This window comes from Paramisgurnus dabryanus, chromosome 9, assembly GCF_030506205.2.
Source record: "Paramisgurnus dabryanus chromosome 9, PD_genome_1.1, whole genome shotgun sequence".
Classification (NCBI taxonomy): Eukaryota; Metazoa; Chordata; class Actinopteri; order Cypriniformes; family Cobitidae; genus Paramisgurnus; species Paramisgurnus dabryanus.
This window is the reverse complement of record NC_133345.1, coordinates 4,741,219-4,761,276: the sequence shown is the minus strand read 5'-3', so window position 1 is coordinate 4,761,276 and position 20,058 is coordinate 4,741,219. Positions and strand designations below refer to the sequence as shown.

Below are 20,058 nucleotides of genomic sequence, written 5' to 3'. Positions count from 1 at the left end.
TAATCCCTGGCTCCAAACTTAAAAAATGTATATCTCCGTTTTCATTTCCGTCATGAAAAATTTTCCGCTATTTTCGATTTTGTCGAAAAAAATAAAAACGAACTAGTCCTAGGTTTTTCGCCCGATCGGAATCATTCCAGTGCTAAAATGTTCCTTGGAGTTTGAATATCAATAATTATCAAAAAAAAGTTGAACTTTCGACTCACGGTCAACATGCCACGCCCACACGTCTGAATTGTGGGCAGGCACTAGAACATTATTGGCTATAACTGGGGACAGGAATGAAGTATCAACACGACACTTGGTACTTGTGATGAGAGTCATGGCCTGAGGTTTCATGCATCGTTTCGTCACAGCGCCACCTAGTGGTCATACGAATCGAATAATGCTTATAACTTCGGCTGAGTTTAACGTATTTTCATGCGACGTTTTTCCTTGGAGTCCTGAATTGTTGCCGAGTCCAATGATACCAAGCATGCCAGGTTTTGCTTTACGGTTGGTTCTGCACAGGAAAATAGCGCTTAAAAAACATGCGCGAATAACTCCGCGAGGGTTCCTCCGATCGACTCGAAACGACCATAGGAAGAATATTGTATTACCTTCTGAACAAAAAGTTCTATTGGCATTATGTTAAAATTTCCATCAGAAATGGCCGAAAATTGCAAAAAACGAAAAATTTACTCCAAATTTTGTGTTTTTTACACATAAATGGTTATAACTCCGCAACGAAATGATATTTTTTTACCAGATTTGATACGCTGATGTCTGAGCAGAGTCTGAGGCAATACAAAAAAAATGGTATGCCTGCACCACTAGTTGGCCTCATAATTGAACAAAACCTTTGACGTTGAGCTAGCACAATGGTCATACAACAGTTTTTTTCACTAAACTTAAGTGTATAGCCATGATACTAGCTAGATGTAACACATTCATGACGTTGCATGCACAAGTTTTTCATAGCGCCACCTAGTGGTTATTTGTTATTTTGACTTAAAAATACTGCAACCTTATATCTAAAATCATGAGTCATCGTGGATTATGCCTTTCATGACTTTGAGTATAATCATTGGTGGATTGCAATTCACTCCCTAGCAACCAATCAGAATACCCTAGCAACCATTTAGCAAGAGCTGTATCTTTGTATCAGAACATCGTAGAGATATGGGGGTTCGGCTCGTTTGACTTTTTTACACTATTTTAACATTTTGTGACCCAAGTTTTGCCACTGTAAGCACCACAAACATTTCCTTCAGTGTTCTATTTGTCAATGCTTCGTGAGAAGAGAGGGAGACATTTCACTGAATGATAGCACCTTTTTTGCTGATGACTTTGAACAGGTGTGTGAGGTAGCTTATTTTTTATAATTTATTTTGTACAATTCAGCAAAACTACACAGGCATGCCCTGAAAGGTCTTAAGGTCCCAAATCGCTTGAACCCGACTCAATGGCCTTGTAATTCAACTAAACACGGCCATTTCTGAATTGTATTTTACGGTATAAATCTGAAAAACTAATTCTCGTTAACAAATTATCAGAATGACTTAACATTAAGGATGTGACATGTTTGTCCTATAGGTGCACCTGTGTGTAAGCTACATAGTCTGTCTGAACCGTTTCTGACCATCTCTTATGTTTTTCTGGATGCGATGTGGTGTATCAGCCTGGTCGACGACATCTGACATGTTGTATGTGCTTTAATGCTCGAAACCCGGTAAACGCTGCTTGCAGCTTTAATTATTATTATTATTATTATTTTTCCGCCATAAAACGCGTCGCCCAGCACAAACCGTAAGTCGTAGAAACTTGCCACTTGGTCAACTGGTTGTATATTAGCAGGCTACTCAGATACAGTGAATCAGCCAAATCGGCCCATAGGTGGCGCTATAGCAATGCCCGACGCGTTGGGGCTCATAACTCCTAAACCGGACATCCTACACTCAAGTGTTTGGTATCATTGTAATCCCTGGCTCCAAACTTAAAAATTGTATATCTCCGATTTCATTTCCGGTATGCAAATTTTTTCGCTATTTTCGATTTTGTCGAAAAAAATAAAAACGAACTAGTCCTAGGTTTTTCGCCCGATCGGAATCATTCCAGTGCTAAAATGTTCCTTGGAGTTTGAATATCAATAATTATCAAAAAAAAGTTGAACTTTCGACTCACGGTCAACATGCCACGCCCACACGTCTGAATTGTGGGCAGGCACTAGAACATTATTGGCTATAACTGGGGACAGGAATGAAGTATCAACACGACACTTGGTACTTGTGATGAGAGTCATGGCCTGAGGTTTGATGCATCGTTTCGTCACAGCGCCACCTAGTGGTCATACGAATCGAATAATGCTTATAACTTCGGCTGAGTTTAACGTATTTTCATGCGACGTTTTTCCTTGGAGTCCTGAATTGTTGCCGAGTCCAATGATACCAAGCATGCCAGGTTTTGCGTTACGGTTGGTTCTGCACAGGAAAATAGCGCTTAAAAAACATGCGCGAATAACTCCGCGAGGGTTCCTCCGATCGACTCGAAACAACCATAGGAAGAATATTGTATTACCTTCTGAACAAAAAGTTCTATTGGCATTATGTTAAAATTTCCATCAGAAATGGCCGAAAATTGCAAAAAACGAAAAATTTACTCCAAATTTTGTGTTTTTTACACATAAATGGTTATAACTCCGCAACAAAATGATATTTTTTTACCAGATTTGATACGCTGATGTCTGAGCAGAGTCTGAGGCAATACAAAAAAAATGGTATGCCTGCACCACTAGTTGGCCTCATAATTGAACAAAACCTTTGACGTTGAGCTAGCACAATGGTCATACAACAGTTTTTTCACTAAACTTAAGTGTATAGCCATGATACTAGCTAGATGTAACTAATTCATGACGTTGCATGCACAAGTTTTTCATAGCGCCACCTAGTGGTTATTTGTTATTTTGACTTAAAAATACTGCAACCTTATATCTAAAATCATGAGTCATCGTGGATTATGCCTTTCATGGCTTTGAGTATAATCATTGGTGGATTGCAATTCACTCCCAACCAATCAGAATACCCTAGCAACCATTTAGCAAGAGCTGTATCTTTGTATCAGAACATCGTAGAGATATGGGGTTCGGCTCGTTTGACTTTTTTACACTATTTTAACATTCAGTTTTGCCACTGTAAGCACCACAAACATTTCCTTCAGTGTTCTATTTGTCAATGCTTCGTGAGAAGAGAGGGAGACATTTCACTGAATGATAGCACCTTTTTTGCTGATGACTTTGAACAGGTGTGTGAGGTAGCTTATTTTTTATAATTTATTTTGTACAATTCAGCAAAACTACACAGGCATGCCCTTAAAGGTCTTAAGGTCCCAAATCGCTTGAACCCGACTCAATGGCCTTGTAATTCAACTAAACACGGCCATTTCTGAATTGTATTTTACGGTATAAATCTGAAAAACTAATTCTCGTTAACAAATTATCAGATTGACTTAACATTAAGGATGTGACATGTTTGTCCTATAGGTGCACCTGTGTGTAAGCTACATAGTCTGTCTGAACCGTTTCTGACCATCTCTTACGTTTTTCTGGATGCGATGTGGTGTATCAGCCTGGTCGACGACATCTGACATGTTGTATGTGCTTTAATGCTCGAAACCCGGTAAACGCTGCTTGCAGCTTTAATTATTATTATTATTATTATTTTTCCGCCATAAAACGCGTCGCCCAGCACAAACCGTAAGTCGTAGAAACTTGCCACTTGGTCAACTGGTTGTATATTAGCAGGCTACTCAGATACAGTGAACCAGCCAAATCGGCCCATAGGTGGCGCTATAGCAATGCCCGACGCGTTTGGGCTCATAACTCCTAAACCGGCCATCATACACTCAAGTGTTTGATATCATTGTAATCCCTGGCTCCAAACTTAAAAAATGTATATCTCCGTTTTCATTTCCGTCATGAAAAATTTTCCGCTATTTTCGATTTGTCGAAAAAAATAAAAACGAACTAGTCCTAGGTTTTTCGCCCGATCGGAATCATTCCAGTGCTAAAATGTTCCTTGGAGTTTGAATATCAATAATTATCAAAAAAAAGTTGAACTTTCGACTCACGGTCAACATGCCACGCCCACACGTCTGAATTGTGGGCAGGCACTAGAACATTATTGGCTATAACTGGGGACAGGAATGAAGTATCAACACGACACTTGGTACTTGTGATGAGAGTCATGGCCTGAGGTTTCATGCATCGTTTCGTCACAGCGCCACCTAGTGGTCATACGAATCGAATAATGCTTATAACTTCGGCTGAGTTTAACGTATTTTCATGCGACTTTTTTCCTTGGAGTCCTGAATTGTTGCCGAGTCCAACGATACCAAGCATGCCAGGTTTTGCTTTACGGTTGGTTCTGCACAGGAAAATAGCGCTTAAAAAACATGCGCGAATAACTCCGCGAGGGTTCCTCCGATCGACTCGAAACAACCATAGGAAGAATATTGTATTACCTTCTGAACAAAAAGTTCTATTGGCATTATGTTAAAATTTCCATCAGAAATGGCCGAAAATTGCAAAAAACGAAAAATTTACTCCAAATTTTGTGTTTTTTACACATAAATGGTTATAACTCCGCAACGAAATGATATTTTTTTACCAGATTTGATACGCTGATGTCTGAGCAGAGTCTGAGGCAATACAAAAAAAATGGTATGCCTGCACCACTAGTTGGCCTCATAATTGAACAAAACCTTTGACGTTGAGCTAGCACAATGGTCATACAACAGTTTTTTTCACTAAACTTAAGTGTATAGCCATGATACTAGCTAGATGTAACACATTCATGACGTTGCATGCACAAGTTTTTCATAGCGCCACCTAGTGGTTATTTGTTATTTTGACTTAAAAATACTGCAACCTTATATCTAAAATCATGAGTCATCGTGGATTATGCCTTTCATGGCTTTGAGTATAATCATTGGTGGATTGCAATTCACTCCCTAGCAACCAATCAGAATACCCTAGCAACCATTTAGCAAGAGCTGTATCTTTGTATCAGAACATCGTAGAGATATGGGGTTCGGCTCGTTTGACTTTTTTACACTATTTTAACATTTTGTGACCCGAGTTTTGCCACTGTAAGCACCACAAACATTTCCTTCAGTGTTCTATTTGTCAATGCTTCGTGAGAAGAGAGGGAGACATTTCACTGAATGATAGCACCTTTTTTGCTGATGACTTTGAACAGGTGTGTGAGGTAGCTTATTTTTTATAATTTATTTTGTACAATTCAGCAAAACTACACAGGCATGCCCTGAAAGTTCTTAAGGTCCCAAATCGCTTGAACCCGACTCAATGGCCTTGTAATTCAACTAAACACGGCCATTTCTGAATTGTATTTTACGGTATAAATCTGAAAAACTAATTCTCGTTAACAAATTATCAGAATGACTTAACATTAAGGATGTGACATGTTTGTCCTATAGGTGCACCTGTGTGTAAGCTACATAGTCTGTCTGAACCGTTTCTGACCATCTCTTACGTTTTTCTGGATGCGATGTGGTGTATCAGCCTGGTCGACGACATCTGACATGTTGTATGTGCTTTAATGCTCGAAACCCGGTAAACGCTGCTTGCAGCTTTAATTATTATTAGTTATTATTATTATTTTGCCGTAAAACGGAACGTGCAGACCAAACCGTAAGGCCTAGAGAGTTCAAACTTGGCCAAATGGTAGGACCCAATTTGGGGAGAGGTTGATAGAGTATCAACCCGATTGGCCTATAGGTGGCGCTATAGCGATAACAAACGCGTTGATGCTCATAACTTCCACAAATCTTAGCCAAATGTCAAGTGTCTTATATCAATAGAATCCTTGCGTCAAGACGAACAAAACGTATATCTCCGATTTTATTTCCGTCATGAAAATTTTTTCGCTATTTTCGATTTTGTCGAAAAAAATAAAAACGAACTCGTCCTAGGTTTTTCATCCGATCGGAACCGTTCCAGTGCCATAATATTCCTTTGAGTGTGAATATCAAAAGTTATCAAAAAAAATGTGAACTTTCGACTCACCGTCGTCAAGCCACGCCCAAACGCCCCCAATGGGCGGAGCCTCTTGGAATTAAATGGCTATAACTTAGGAATGGAAGGAGGTATTGACACCAAATTTGGTACACATATACAGGGGACTATTCTGAGGTCAGGTGCGAAAAATTGCGCCGCTTGACAACTAGCTGGCGCTATAACACCACCTCAAATTTGAAGGGCTGTAACTACAGAAATATGGGACCGATCAACTTGACATTTGGCACGTGTGCTCCTGGTCTGGGGTACTATCTATGTTTAACAGGAATTTTGCGTAACTCAAAAAACATGGCCGCCATTGGCCAATCAAGAAAAAGCAGCTATTAGACAGGGTTAACGGAGGCCGATCGAAATGAAACGTGGTGGGCCTGTTTTTCTCTTGGCCATGAAGGTCTGTACAGAGTAAGAAAAAATTCGGCCTCTGGGGGGCGCTATCACGTTTTTTCAGTGTTTAAGTGATTGTGTATTATGCAGTGTTTCAGATATCAACAAGATACTCATATCATTTAATAGAGGTACTTAAAATGAACAACTTTTCCTCAAGCAGCACTTGTCTCAGTCGAATCGTTTGTTAGATATTCATCATTTTCTTTTAAACCTACTTTTGCGAACTAGTCCTAGGTTTTTTGACCGATCTGAACCGATTCAGTGCTGGAATATTCCTTAGATACTGAATATCAATAACTATCAAAAAAAAAGTTGAACTTTGCAGTCATCGTCGCAACACTACGGTCAAAAGTACGAAGAGGCGGTGCCACAAATACTGCAATGGCTATCATTTATGATAGGAATGAGATATTAACACAAAACTTGGTACACATATGTATAGACCTAGGCCGAGGTCACATGCAAAAAATAGCAGAGATTGTCCACTAGGTGGCGCTATAACCTAAGAACAAAGAACGATGACTATCGCATATGTATACAACACATCAATATTTGTCTGACCTACTTGTTATTTTGCACATAACATCTGCTTTCAGATTCTTATAAGGGTCTTTTAGGATAATTACATATCTTAGAAAACATGCCGACCAACAGCCAGCCAGCATTAACCATGTTCGAGTCCAGCGTAATGGTGTGCGATTACCACTAAACTGATGGGCCTGTTTGTCTTATGTTCTCAAGTGTCTTTGATGATTTTTGGCTCATCATTCCGGAAATATTTGCATCTAGAACAACGGGAGTTACGTTAACTGTGCCCTAGATCAATGGTTCTCAAAATTATTCCTGGAGGCCCACTGCTCTGCACATATACGAAAGTCTTCTATTTTAAACAAATCTACTTTAATCATCAGTAGAGATTTGTATGAACTGAACTGATTGTGTCAGATAAGAGAAACATACAAAATGTGCCGAGCATTGGGTCTCGAGAAACCACTGCGGTTCACTGAGTTGAAAGTACTGCTCTAGATGTTTATGTTTATATGAAAAACAATTTTATGAATTTGCTGTACTATCTGGGCAAATATCAATATGAAACATAAAATAAACTTTTGCCGTTGTATTACTGGATTTGATGTGATGTCACATAGTGAGGTGGGCACCATTTGTAACCTGTATTCTTTATTTCATTTGTAGCTGCTGTTATGTTCCTTTTGTCCATGGGTTTGCATCTGCATGAAAATTATTATAAGATTTAATGATTTGCAGTCATTTACCTCATTAAAACTAAAAGACTTGAGGTAATCAATTCAAGCATTTTGAAATGTGACATTTTCAAAATGGGCCAGACTAAGTATATCTAACTAATTAACTAGTAATGTGAAGCTTATGACAAAATATTAACAGTTTTATTAAGATCAGACAATATATGTCTTTCCAAGACTAGGGCTGGTTGAATAAACATACAGTAGCCATTAAGTTAAGACTGTGTTTTAAGGACTAGTCTGAAGAACTAGTAGTTAGTTAGGGCTAATCAATCTTACTATTTGGATTTAAATATAATTTAAATAATTTAAATATTTTTTCACATGATACTTAAAGCAGTTATGTTCAATCATGAAGACAAAAATGTATGACTAACTTTGAATACTAGTCTTAGAGATTAATGTTACTGACCATTGTTTTAAGTGTAGTTACAGACCAAAATTAAGGCTTAAGTGTTAGTTATCTTACTTGAAAATAGCTTACACTGGCCTACCTTTAAATATATCTTGGCCATAGTTTTGTCTTAAGATGTACACCAGTAATGTTTTTTATAAGGTTTGTTTGTAAAAAGTACCTAAATGTTTTTACATAACTAATGGCTAGTCATGCATCAATTTAAACCTGTGGGAAACAACCCTATGAAGTTATAAAGCTTCAAATGTTGTCTTAGAATTCTTCAAATCCTAAAGGCCACTTCACACTGGTCAGACAGACTCCAACAGACGCGTCTGTTGGAGTCTGTCTGACCAGTGTGAAACCCCTGTTGGAAGTTGTTGGATCAAAGTAAATGACACTTTAGAATGTGGTTGTCTGTTGGTGTCTGTTGGAGTTGGTAGTTGTCTGACCAGTGTGAACTGGCCTTAAAGGTATGAACAAGATTGCTGTAAATATGTGGATCCTTAAAGAACAATAATAGGCCAACATTAGAAATAATAACTAATAATCACACATAAAGAGAATATATATTTGGTTATCAGTAGCTTTAGTATTCTAATCTATTTTCCATGACATAAACACATCATGCTGTGTCTTATAAAGTTTTTAATAATTGTTTATAGAATAATTGCAATGAAATTGTAATGTTATGATACAATTGGTTATTTTAAATGTAAATGATTTACTGAAAACTTACTCTAGCACAGCACATGTGTGAACACGAGGCAAGGCAAGGCAAAGCAAGTTTATTTGAATAGCACATTTCATACACAGAGGTCATTCAAAGTGCTTTACATAGAAATTAGAAAACAATATATAAAAGAGAAAAAAGAAAATGTAAAAATAATAGATACACAATAAAATCACAATAAAAAAAGATACATGAGAATTTAGAATAACAATTAAAGAAAATGAATGTGATTTTAATAAAAACTGTTTAAAATGTTAAAAAGAATAAAACAGGAGTAAAAGTGGCTTGAGTTAAAGGTGCAGTCAGTGTGAAGCAGCACAGTGCTCATTCAGTAAATGCAGAGTTAAACAGATGTGTTTTTAATCTAGATTTAAAAGTTAGTATTCTAATCTATTTTCTATTTACAAATAAGTGCTTAATAGCAAATCTGACTGACATTTGCTTAATGACATCATATTTGTTATTAACTCCATTTGATATAAACAACACATCTGGATCAGTTATGTATGGACATAGCCAGTTGTTAAATATAAAAAAATGTACAGCTTTAGTACTATTTTTAGGCCTACTATAATATGACAGAGGCTGTCATCTGAAATACTTGTATGTTTGCACATAATATCTATGTCAAAGAATATATATGTTCTATAAGAACAATTACTTTTGTTTAAAAAAATAGTCTAAAAGATTTAAACAAGCAACCATTTAGTAAGACCTAGATCTCTATGAATTAAAATGACTGTTACAGATGAGAGAAACATACAAAATGTGCAGAGCATGTTTGTGTATATGTTCCTTTTGACCATAAAGATATATACGGTTTAATAACTTGCATACCTCACTTTATTTACCTAATTAAAACAGAAAGCCTTCATGGTACTCGATTAAAGGACATGAACATGAATCTACTAAATGAAATGATATTTGTTATTGACACAATTTAATAACACCATCCACCATTCAGATAACGTATCTGGTTTTGTTTTATTAAATTGTTTCAGTTCTTACACTCAACAACAGTAAAGCCAGTGCAGTACAATTTTCTCTACACTGTATAATACAAATACAAAAACAACTTTGCAGAAGTATAGCTATCACACAGTCATTTTGAAAACGGCCCTGACAAACGGCCCCTAAAGCTTATGACAAAGCATACAAGTATTATTGAGATCAGGCAATATACTCAAATTCCTTATTGTGGTTTTTAGGTGCAATTTTCCGTTATGTCCACTAGATGGCTGTAGAGGATCAATCACTGGCTGACATTTGCACTCACAGAAAACACAGAAGATGATTACTCTTTAACTAAGTCTACTATTAATAGAACTCTGTACACATTTAAAGGTGCAGTGTGTAATTTTTAGAAGGATCTCTTGACGGAAATGCAAAATGATATACAAAACTATATTATCAGGGGTGTATAAAGACCTTTCATAATGAACCGGTATGTGTTTATTACCTTAGAACGAGACCTTTTTATCTACATACACTGAGGGTCCCCTTACATAGAAGTCACCATTTTTCTACAGAAGCCCTTAACGGACACATTTTTTTACTAAGTTGTCTCCGACGATGACATGTTTGTCTGGTGGCGGCTACTGTAGCATAGAGATGTGTTTCAAAAGCGAGGGGTGAGCAGTGGACTAAGCCATTGGTTGCAATTCGTGACCTCACCACTAGGTGCCGCTAAAATGTACACACTGCACCTTTAACTTCATGATTTTACTGTTATAATATTAAAATCACATTTAGTGAAAGACTACCACTTCAATTGTTCTGAGTTATCAGTTTTAACACTCATGTCATTTTATGATAGCTGTGAAACGTGAACATAATTTTGGAGGCACTTACACGACATTTGCAGTAAGAATTATATATTTTTGGTTTTTTATAAAAAAAAAACTACATACCAAATGAGTGTATAACCATGTCAATATTAAGTCTTGTTCTTTAACAGTCTTGTTTCTCCTTTCTCAGGTAAACGTGTGTGTGTACAATATACAATGCAGAATATCTATATGGCCATGTCCTTAAACGTCTTGTGATCTAAATGGCTTGAACCCCGATAATCGCTGCTAGCAGCTATATTTCATATAACCAATTTTACGAATAATGAAATGATGTCATGATATTGAAATGTGTTTTACATAATAATCACTTTCATCTTACAGCTTATGTTTTTTATGAATAAATGAATGTTTTATTAATGATTTGTTTTTAAGAAAGCATTATAATATGCTATGTGAAGTCAACCATATGTGAAGTGGAGGAGTACTAGGGAGGAAGTGAGGACTGCATGGCTCTCAGGGATGAGCGGATAACAGTTTGTTTTTTCTTTGTCTGTGTGTGTCTATCTTCGCCTGCAGGCTGAAACTGGGTGTGGTAAGGGAGTCAGATTCACGAGGAAGAGCAGCCTTTGTGGGTGGAGATTCTAAGAAGAAGATCGACGTCACATACTCTATAAATAATTGTTTCCCCAAATGCTGGGGGTTAGTCGCTTGCCGATTGTGGCCTTGAGACTACCCAGCGCGCTATAAAACTTTTTCATATCTGATCAATAAATAGTTTAATTTTAATACTGTGCCTTTCCTCTAATTATGAACATGCAATGGACGCTTTAAAGTCCAACAACATATATTAAATATATCCACATAGAAAGTAAAAACATGTATGTACATATATGCCTGCACATATATGAAACCTATTAGAAAATGGAACAATTTCATATATTGACATATACATTTTGTCCATATAAATATATATGTCGATGTATGTAAAACATACATTTGACATATATGTCACATATATAATTAATAATACATATGACATATTTGATTGTATGAATATACAATATATATATATAAATTACACATATAGGCATAGCATATTGTCGATATACATGAGACATATATGTATTGCATATATGTTTTTATATAGCCTTATTATGTATTTTACATATTAAAATGAAATGTATGCAAAATATATTTTTAATTTATATATATTAAATATATAAATGGCATTTATAAAAAACATGGTGCCAACATATATGTTATGCATATATGAGAAATGCATGTTTTCAAAATAGCTGTCTCATATGTTCTTATATTAGGTATATGAACTACAACCCCAAAACAGAAAAAGTTGGGACACAGTAGAAATTGTGCATAAAAAAGGAATGGAATAATTTACAAATCTCATAAACTTATATTTTATTCACAGTAGTATATAGATAACATATCAAATGTTGAAAGTGAGATATTTTGAAATGTCATGCCAAATATTGGCTCATTTATGATTTGATGAGAGCTACACATTCCAAAAAAAGTTGGGACAGGTAGCAATAAGAAGCCATAAAAGTTAAATGTACATACAAGGAACAGCTGGAGGAGGACCAATGTTTAGGAATAGGAATGTTGTCCCATTATTGTCTAATACAGGCTTCTAGTTGCTCAACTGTCTTAGGTCTTCTTTGTCGCATCTTCCTCTTGATGATGTGCCGAATGTTTTCTGTGGGTGAAAGATCTGGACTGCAGGCTGGCCATTTCAGTACTCAGATCCTTCTTCTATGCAGCCATGATGTTGTAATTGATGCAGTATGTGGTCTGGCATTGTAATGTTGGAAAATGCAAGGTCTTTCCTGAAAGAGACGACGTCTGAATGGGATCATATGTATCTAGAACTTGGATAAACCTTTCAGCATTGATGGTGCCTTTCCAGATGTGTAAGCTGCCCATGCCACACGCACTCATGCAACCCCAAACCATCAGAGATGCAGGTTTCTGAAATGAGCGCTAATAACAACTTGGGTTGTCATTGTCCTCTTTAGTCCGGATGAAATGGCATCCCAGTTTTTCAAAAAGAACTTCAAATTTTGATTAGTTGGACCACAGAACAGTTTTCCACTTTGCCACAGTCCATTTTAAATGAGCCTTGCCCAGGGAAAACGCCTGTGCTTCTGGATCATGTTTAGATATGGCTTCTTTTTTGACCTACAGAGTTTTAGCTGGCAACAGCGAATGACACGGTGGATTGTGTTCACTGACAATGTTTTCTGGAAGTATTCCTGAGTCCATGTTGTGATTTCCATTACAGTAGCATTCTTGTATGTGATGCAGTGCTGTCAAAGAGCCCGAAGATCACGGGCATCCGGTATGGTTTTCCGGTCTTGACCCTTACGCACAGAGATTGTTCCAGATTCTCTGAATCTTTGGATGATATTATGCACTGTAGATGATGATAACTTCAATCTCATTGCAATTTTTCTCTGAGAAACTCAGAAAACTATTTTTCGCTGCAGCATTGGGGGAATTGGTGATTCTCTGCCCATCTTGACTTCTGAGAGACACTGCCACTCTGAGAGGCTCTTTTTATACCCAATCATGTTGCCAATTGACCTAATAAGTTGCAAATTGTTCTTTCAACTGTTCCTTATATGTACATTTAAATTTTCTGGCCTCTTATTGCTACCTGTCCCAACTTTTTTTGGAATCTGTAGCTCTCATGAAATCCAAAATGAGCCAATATTTGGCATTACATTTCAAAATATCTTACTTTCAACATTTGATATGTTATCTATATTCTACTGTGAATAAAATATAAGTTTATGATATTTGTAAATTAGTCCATTCCTTTTTTACTCACAATTTGTACTGTGTCCCAACTTTTTCTGTTTTGGGGTTGTACAAAACATACATTTTTTATAGGTTATATGCATTTACCTATATAACTTGAAGTCCAATGCACATAGTATGCTTTAAGCCTTAAAAGTTAGATTGTGCAATGAGCATAAAGGAAGTACAGTTAAAAAATTTAGACTTTATTAAAACCATTTTTATTTAAATAAAAAACACAACATGAAACAAGCCTTAACAGGCAATTTGTAAAAGATAATAATAAAACAGTTAGAACAGCAAAACATAAAACAAGCCTAAGCCTAAAAAAAACTGCAATTCGCAAAAGTTAATAAAACAGTTAGAACAGCAAAACATAAAACAAGCCTAAGCCTAAAAAAACCTACAATTCGCAAAAGTTAATAAGAGTTACAACAAAAATTGAAACAAACAAACGTTTAGCTATAAAAATAAACTGTTTAAAACTGTTAAAACAACAAAACAAGAAACAAGCCTACTTTAAGCTATATTTTTTATTAAAACAGTTAAAACAACTAAATTAAACCCATCACAAGGTGATCCTTTTGCTAGCGGGTAATGCTAAAATCTTTTACATTTTTTTTTTGTTTCTAGAGTCTTTTTGGATGCCCGCAGCTCAGTGACCTTTTGATTAATAGCCACCCCGATTTGGCCTCTGGTGGTTCCAGGAAATTTCTGGATTACTGTATCTGTAAAAAATATAAATAATTGGATTTAACATTAAACTATGACAAATAAATTAGTCAAATTTAAAATTAATATACACACTCATCATTGCATCAATTTTGATTCTGTCCAGTGCCTCCTTTGTTTCCCCAGCGCTGCCTTTTTTGGAAGTGCCACCTAAAAAATAGCAACATAATAGAGATTAGAACGAAATCAAAACTCTGATACCATTTAATTACGCAATACATTTCAGTACACATTCTATGAAGCCCATGCTTATAATGAATTATAGCCCCCTTTATAATTTTATAGGTAAAGTGAAAGCATACAATACAAATGTTAGGAAATCATGAAGATGTGATTCATTAACTTTAAAAGGTTTACTTGCTAATTTAACTACAGAGCAATAATGTCTATAATAAAGTAATGAATCAATCTCAATCATGAATAAAATACAAAAATTCTATTATTAATAAGAACAATTGCAATTTAAATACTAGCACAAAAATTAATTTCGACCCATCCCTGCCTGCTCCTGCAAGGTTTTGTTTTTGGACAACCTGTGGAGTGTAACCAGTGCATCTCAATTTATTTATAAAGCATGTTAAGATGCAGAGGCGTAAAGCACTTGAGTAAATGTACTTCGTTACTGTACTTAAGTACTTTTTGGGCTACTTTGTACTTGTACTGAGTATCAAAAATATAAGCAACTTTTACTCTCTACTCAACTACATTTTTGATTGGGTATTTGTACTCTTTACTCCACTACATTTGAACTGACACTTACCGTTACTCGCTACATTGTTTATTCGTCAACAAATATAAACAAGACAAAAGTGTCAGAGGGGGATGATGGATAGAATCTGTGGTCGCAAGGTTAGATGCACACACACAACTGAGGGACTTCATGTGGCGCTACCAGGGCAATCGTTTGAAATCACAGTACTGCGAGAGCGAATCAAATGCATATGGAGAAGTCTGGTCTCGCAATACTTTGATGTCAAACGCTGAACGGCTTGCATTGAGTCACCATAGTGCAAAGGCAGAGGTAAAAATCTACTCTGCGGTACATCAGCTACATAAACTGTAGAGAAAAGTTTGCGTCTAGTCTCAGAGAAAAGATAAAGAGCAGACATATGGATGCATATCACTTTTGATTCTGTCAAGGGACCCTTTGTTAAACTTGTGATGCTGCAATAAAAACAAACGTGAAGCGCTATTGCAGGAGGGTCATCCCGCAACTCAAAGGCAAGCACAAATGTTTTATATACTGATGTTTATTAGCTAACCTGAGCTGTTACATAACTTGATATGACTTAATATATAAGCCAAAATAAGCCAGCGATGTCCTGTACTGATTGCCTGAGTAACTTAAGTACATTATAAGCTGGATAAGAAGTGTACAAGGTCACTGTCCTCACATTTACCATATCATGAAGAGGAAAAAACCATATATAAGTTGCACTGGACTATAAGTCGCATTTATTTAGAAAATTATTATTCTTTTGGGGGACATTTGGTTTGTTAAGTCTTTCTCCATTGTCTTTAAGTCAATGTTTCAGTTAACAGTTTTTTTCAGGGGTAGGCTACACTGAAAAAAAAATGATTCATTGAATTTAATAAATTTTTTTAAGGTAAGTGGTTGCAATCAATTTATTTAAGCTACATTTAAACAAAAGTTTTATATTTTATTTTAATTTACTAATCTTTTTTGCTTAAATGTAGCTTAAATAAATTGATTGCAACCACTTACCTTAAAAAAAAAAGATTAAATTCAATGAATCTTTCAAATGAACAATCTTTTTAAATATAACTTTTTTAGGATAGCCCTATATAATATCACAACAGTAAGGCTATATATTTGTCAGCATGGCACATTCAAGTACACAATAACACTAGACTAACATTAAATGGGACTAAAGTTGACTAAAGCTAGACCAAAACTAAATCAATTTAGATTACTAAAACTAAATTAAATTTTAGTCAAAAGACTATGATTATGTTTAACCTGTGTTTTTTTCTGCCATGTCGAAATATTGAGGTGTTTGATTTCTTTTGTATATTAGGAAGTAAAACCTCATAATTAAACGTTCTTGTTTTTCACTGACCTACAATGTCTCTGTGTGTTGAGGACTAGTGCATCTTTGAGCCAACATTCAGTACGAGTAAAAATACTTAAGTACTTGGGTTACTTTAAGACTTTTACTCAAGTCGTATTTAATTGGTGACTTGTAACTTGTAGTTGAGTAATTTTTTAAGAAAGGTATATGTACTTTTACTCAAGTATGGCTTTCAGCTACTCTTTACACCTCTGTTAAAATGTGAATGTAAATGAAGGTGTATATATACAAATTACTATAAAAGGGCAGGTTTATTTTTTATTTTGACCCCTTACCAGTTTCGGCGCCAGAGAATACAGAATGAGCGGGCCTCCTGTTTTACTGTGGGGGCACCTGGTTCATCTTATTATTTTATTATTATTATTACTACATGGCACTGTAAAATGCTTGGTACTGATTGGCCAGTCGCAACATTCAAAGGTATTTTATTCCTCGAACAACCGCCTGAAACACAGCCTTACCCGGGTACTGCGAGCGAGTCACGTTAACAGAGACAGTTACGAATTAATACAGAATAAATATGCATAATTAATCACGTATATGAGATTGTATTTACAATGATTAAACCGAACGTTCGTCTTTTGACTTTTGACTTGTTTTAACGCGTCTGGAAACGTTTTCCCAGAAGGTTTGTATTTCTTTAAAATAAGCTAATAAAAGACATCAAATCAAAATGTTATGTCTATATATTTAATCATATAGCAACTAGCCGTGAAATTAGCGGGATTGTTACAGCCAGCCAAGTTGTTAAATAAATCCCTCACTATAGTAAAACCATAACTTATAAAGACGTTAAAGTGCAAGACTGGATAACTCACGCAAATCATAAAGACCAGTACATAACCAAATAACAGCAAAAGAAAACAATGTTACTGACATATCTAACACCAGAATGAACTATGCGTTTTACCTTCAGAAGAGCTGCAGGCGACGAGAGGACTTTTTTCAACTTTTTAAGAAGGTCCTTTTATTTGTCGCGAAATTTCTTCGTCTTGCTCAAATGCCAAGACTTACAAGTATACATTATTTAGACAGAAAATGAGTTCTCACGCATGGCGATTGAGCCCCCGAACCTGACAGTGGCTGCGTGTATGTAACTGGCTGACTATGTTAGCATTGCATTGTGGGTTAGTATTTTAATTATTATTTTTTATTAATTATACTCCGAATTTTAATCAGTATTCATTGTATAACCAAATGTATTTGCAGCACATTTTTTTAATTATTAAGTTCATTGTTATTTTGAGAAGTAAGGGGGCACAGTGACTCAAGTGGCCGGGCCATGCCCCCTAGGGCCCGCTCGTGGCGCCGACACTGCCCCTTACCCAAAGAGATCAGATATGAAGTTCGATCTACATAATTACCAAAAACAATAACTATACAGACACATGCACACACTATGACCGATGACATACCTCTGAGATTGCTTTTTAGAAGTGTATCTATATCAAACACTCCAATTAGAAGCATCCGTGCCATGGTCGTTGGGGTGTTTGCATGGTTAGCTGACCACAACACATTTTTCGGCACACAGACTCCTGAGTCTGGGTAAATTTCAAGCTGTGGGGGAGGACAAACATACATTAATATTTAAAGTTATATTAATAAATAAAACAATTTTCTAACAAAAAGTTTTTAATGGTGCCTGATACAATTTAGCTTTGCACAACATACACAACTTCTAGTCTACTAGTACTATTAATTATAATAAGGTTTTAATTATTTAACATTTTTCAAGAACCGAAGAACAAGACACCACAGATAATACAGAAACACAATAAAGTCTGACTAACATATGGCAAATAATGACCAAGTAACAAACTAAGGTAGATGGGGAAAGGTGTGTTTTAAGTTGTGTCTCTGAGGCAGCTTATGTCAAAGCTCAGGGGCCATGACGCTGCGGCTCTAATACCAACAATAGAAACTATCCTGAACTTAAAACTCCAATTCATAACTTAGTTTGGTTAAAACACAAATTATTGACCATGTACAAAAAAACTGCATACTCACAGATTCCTGTATGGTAGAAGGTGATGCCAGTTGTTGGAATGGGCTCTGCTCCTTCACTTCAAGCCATTTTTATAACTTGCACATTGTGCTGAGAAGTTTTGGCATTTCTATAGAACAAAACCGTTAAAAGAATTAGAGTGAACCTTTAAATTAGTTAAATATTTAGATTTTTTTAAATAACTTATGACTGATAACACTTGTTTTCAAGTTGTCTAACTCAATTTTGAGGGCTTCATTTTCTGCCTTTAATTCTGCTATCATGTCAGGAGAAGGTGAGGTAAGTGATGTAGGTGACGATGATGTAGATGACGATGAGGCAGGTGAAGATGGAGCTGACATTGGTGCACGTGTAGATTTAGGTGAGGTATTTTGAAGGTGGAGCAGACAACAATGAGGCAGGTGAAGGTGGAGCTGACAGTGGTGCATGTTGAGCTTTAGCTGAGGTATTTGAAAGTGGAGCAGACAACGATGAGGCAGGTGAAGGTGGAGCTGACAGTCGTGCATGAGATTAAGGTGAGGCACGTGAAGGTGGAGCAGACAACCATGACACAGGTGAACGTGGAGCTGACAGTGTTGCACGTGGAACTTTAGGTGAGGTAAGTGATGTAGATGACGATGAGGCAGGTGAAGGTGGAGCTGACAGTGTTGCACATGGAGCTTTAGGTGAGGTAAATGAAGGTGGACCAGACAACCATGAGGCAGGTGAAGGTGGAGCTGACAGTTGTGCACGTGGAGCTTTAGATGAGGTATGTGATGGTGGAGCAGACAATGAAGAGGAAGGTGTAGGTGAAGCTGACAGTGGTGCACGTGGAGCTTTAGGAAGTGGTGGTATGGAAGAAGGTGAGGTATGCGAAGGTGGAGCAGACAACGATGAGGGAGGTGGACATGAGGTAGGTGAAGGTGGAGTAACTGAAGTAGCAGAACTAAATCCATGGTGTAATTTTATTTTCTCCAAAAGCTCCCTGTCCATATTTTCCCCATTACTTTGCATCTTTATAAAACATGACAAAAGATGAAATAAGACAAAACATTACTATCAAATGAAATGATGATGAAAAAAATGAAATGATATTATGCTTTCCATGAAATTATCTGCCTCTGTTTCTTGATGTGATCAGCTCACAACCAGTAACTGCCTGCATGTAAAAATCACCCAAGATGTTTCTACACAACAGAAATGAGTTACATCACTTCTTCGGCCTCTTTTTCAAATTACCAGTGGCAGTTAGAGTATTTCTTATTTGGCAATTTCAAGCTGTTTATTAATCACCTTTATTTGGGGAACTACAGAGTGAACCAGACAGCATACTGTATAGAGAATCAGATCACAACAGTTTTGATTAACAGTTTGAGCCATGTTTGTTAAACGATAAGACAAACATGAAGAAAATACAAACAGTAAACCAACACAGTAAGCACAGAAATAATACCAGGGTGGGTATTGTTGGACTTTAAGGCGTCCATTGCATGTTCATAATTTAGAGGAAAGGCACAAGATACAAATATCTAAGTTCAAATATTTATTGATCAGATATGAAAAAGTTTTACAGCGCGCTGGATTGTTTCAAGGCCACAAGCGGCAAGCAACGAATGCACAGCATTTGGGAAAACATTTATTTAAAGAGAATATGACGTCGTCATTCTTCTTAGAATCTCCACCCACAAAGGCTGCTTTTTTGACTCCCTCACCACACCCAATTTCAGCCTGCCGGGGAAGACAGACACACACAGACAAAGAAAAAACAAACTGTTCTCCGCTCATCC

General features: G+C 36.4%; 1 long non-coding RNA gene across 1 annotated transcript; it reads right to left on the bottom strand.

Moving 5' to 3' along the window:
* Positions 1-14,290: 14,290 nt before the first annotated feature.
* On the bottom strand, positions 14,291-18,401 carry LOC135721876 (uncharacterized). Its single transcript, XR_010521634.1, has 3 exons — positions 18,295-18,401; positions 17,700-17,844; positions 14,291-14,341 (listed from the first exon to the last, which is right to left on the bottom strand). It is a non-coding gene; the product is annotated as an uncharacterized lncRNA (long non-coding RNA).
* Positions 18,402-20,058: the final 1,657 nt, after the last annotated feature.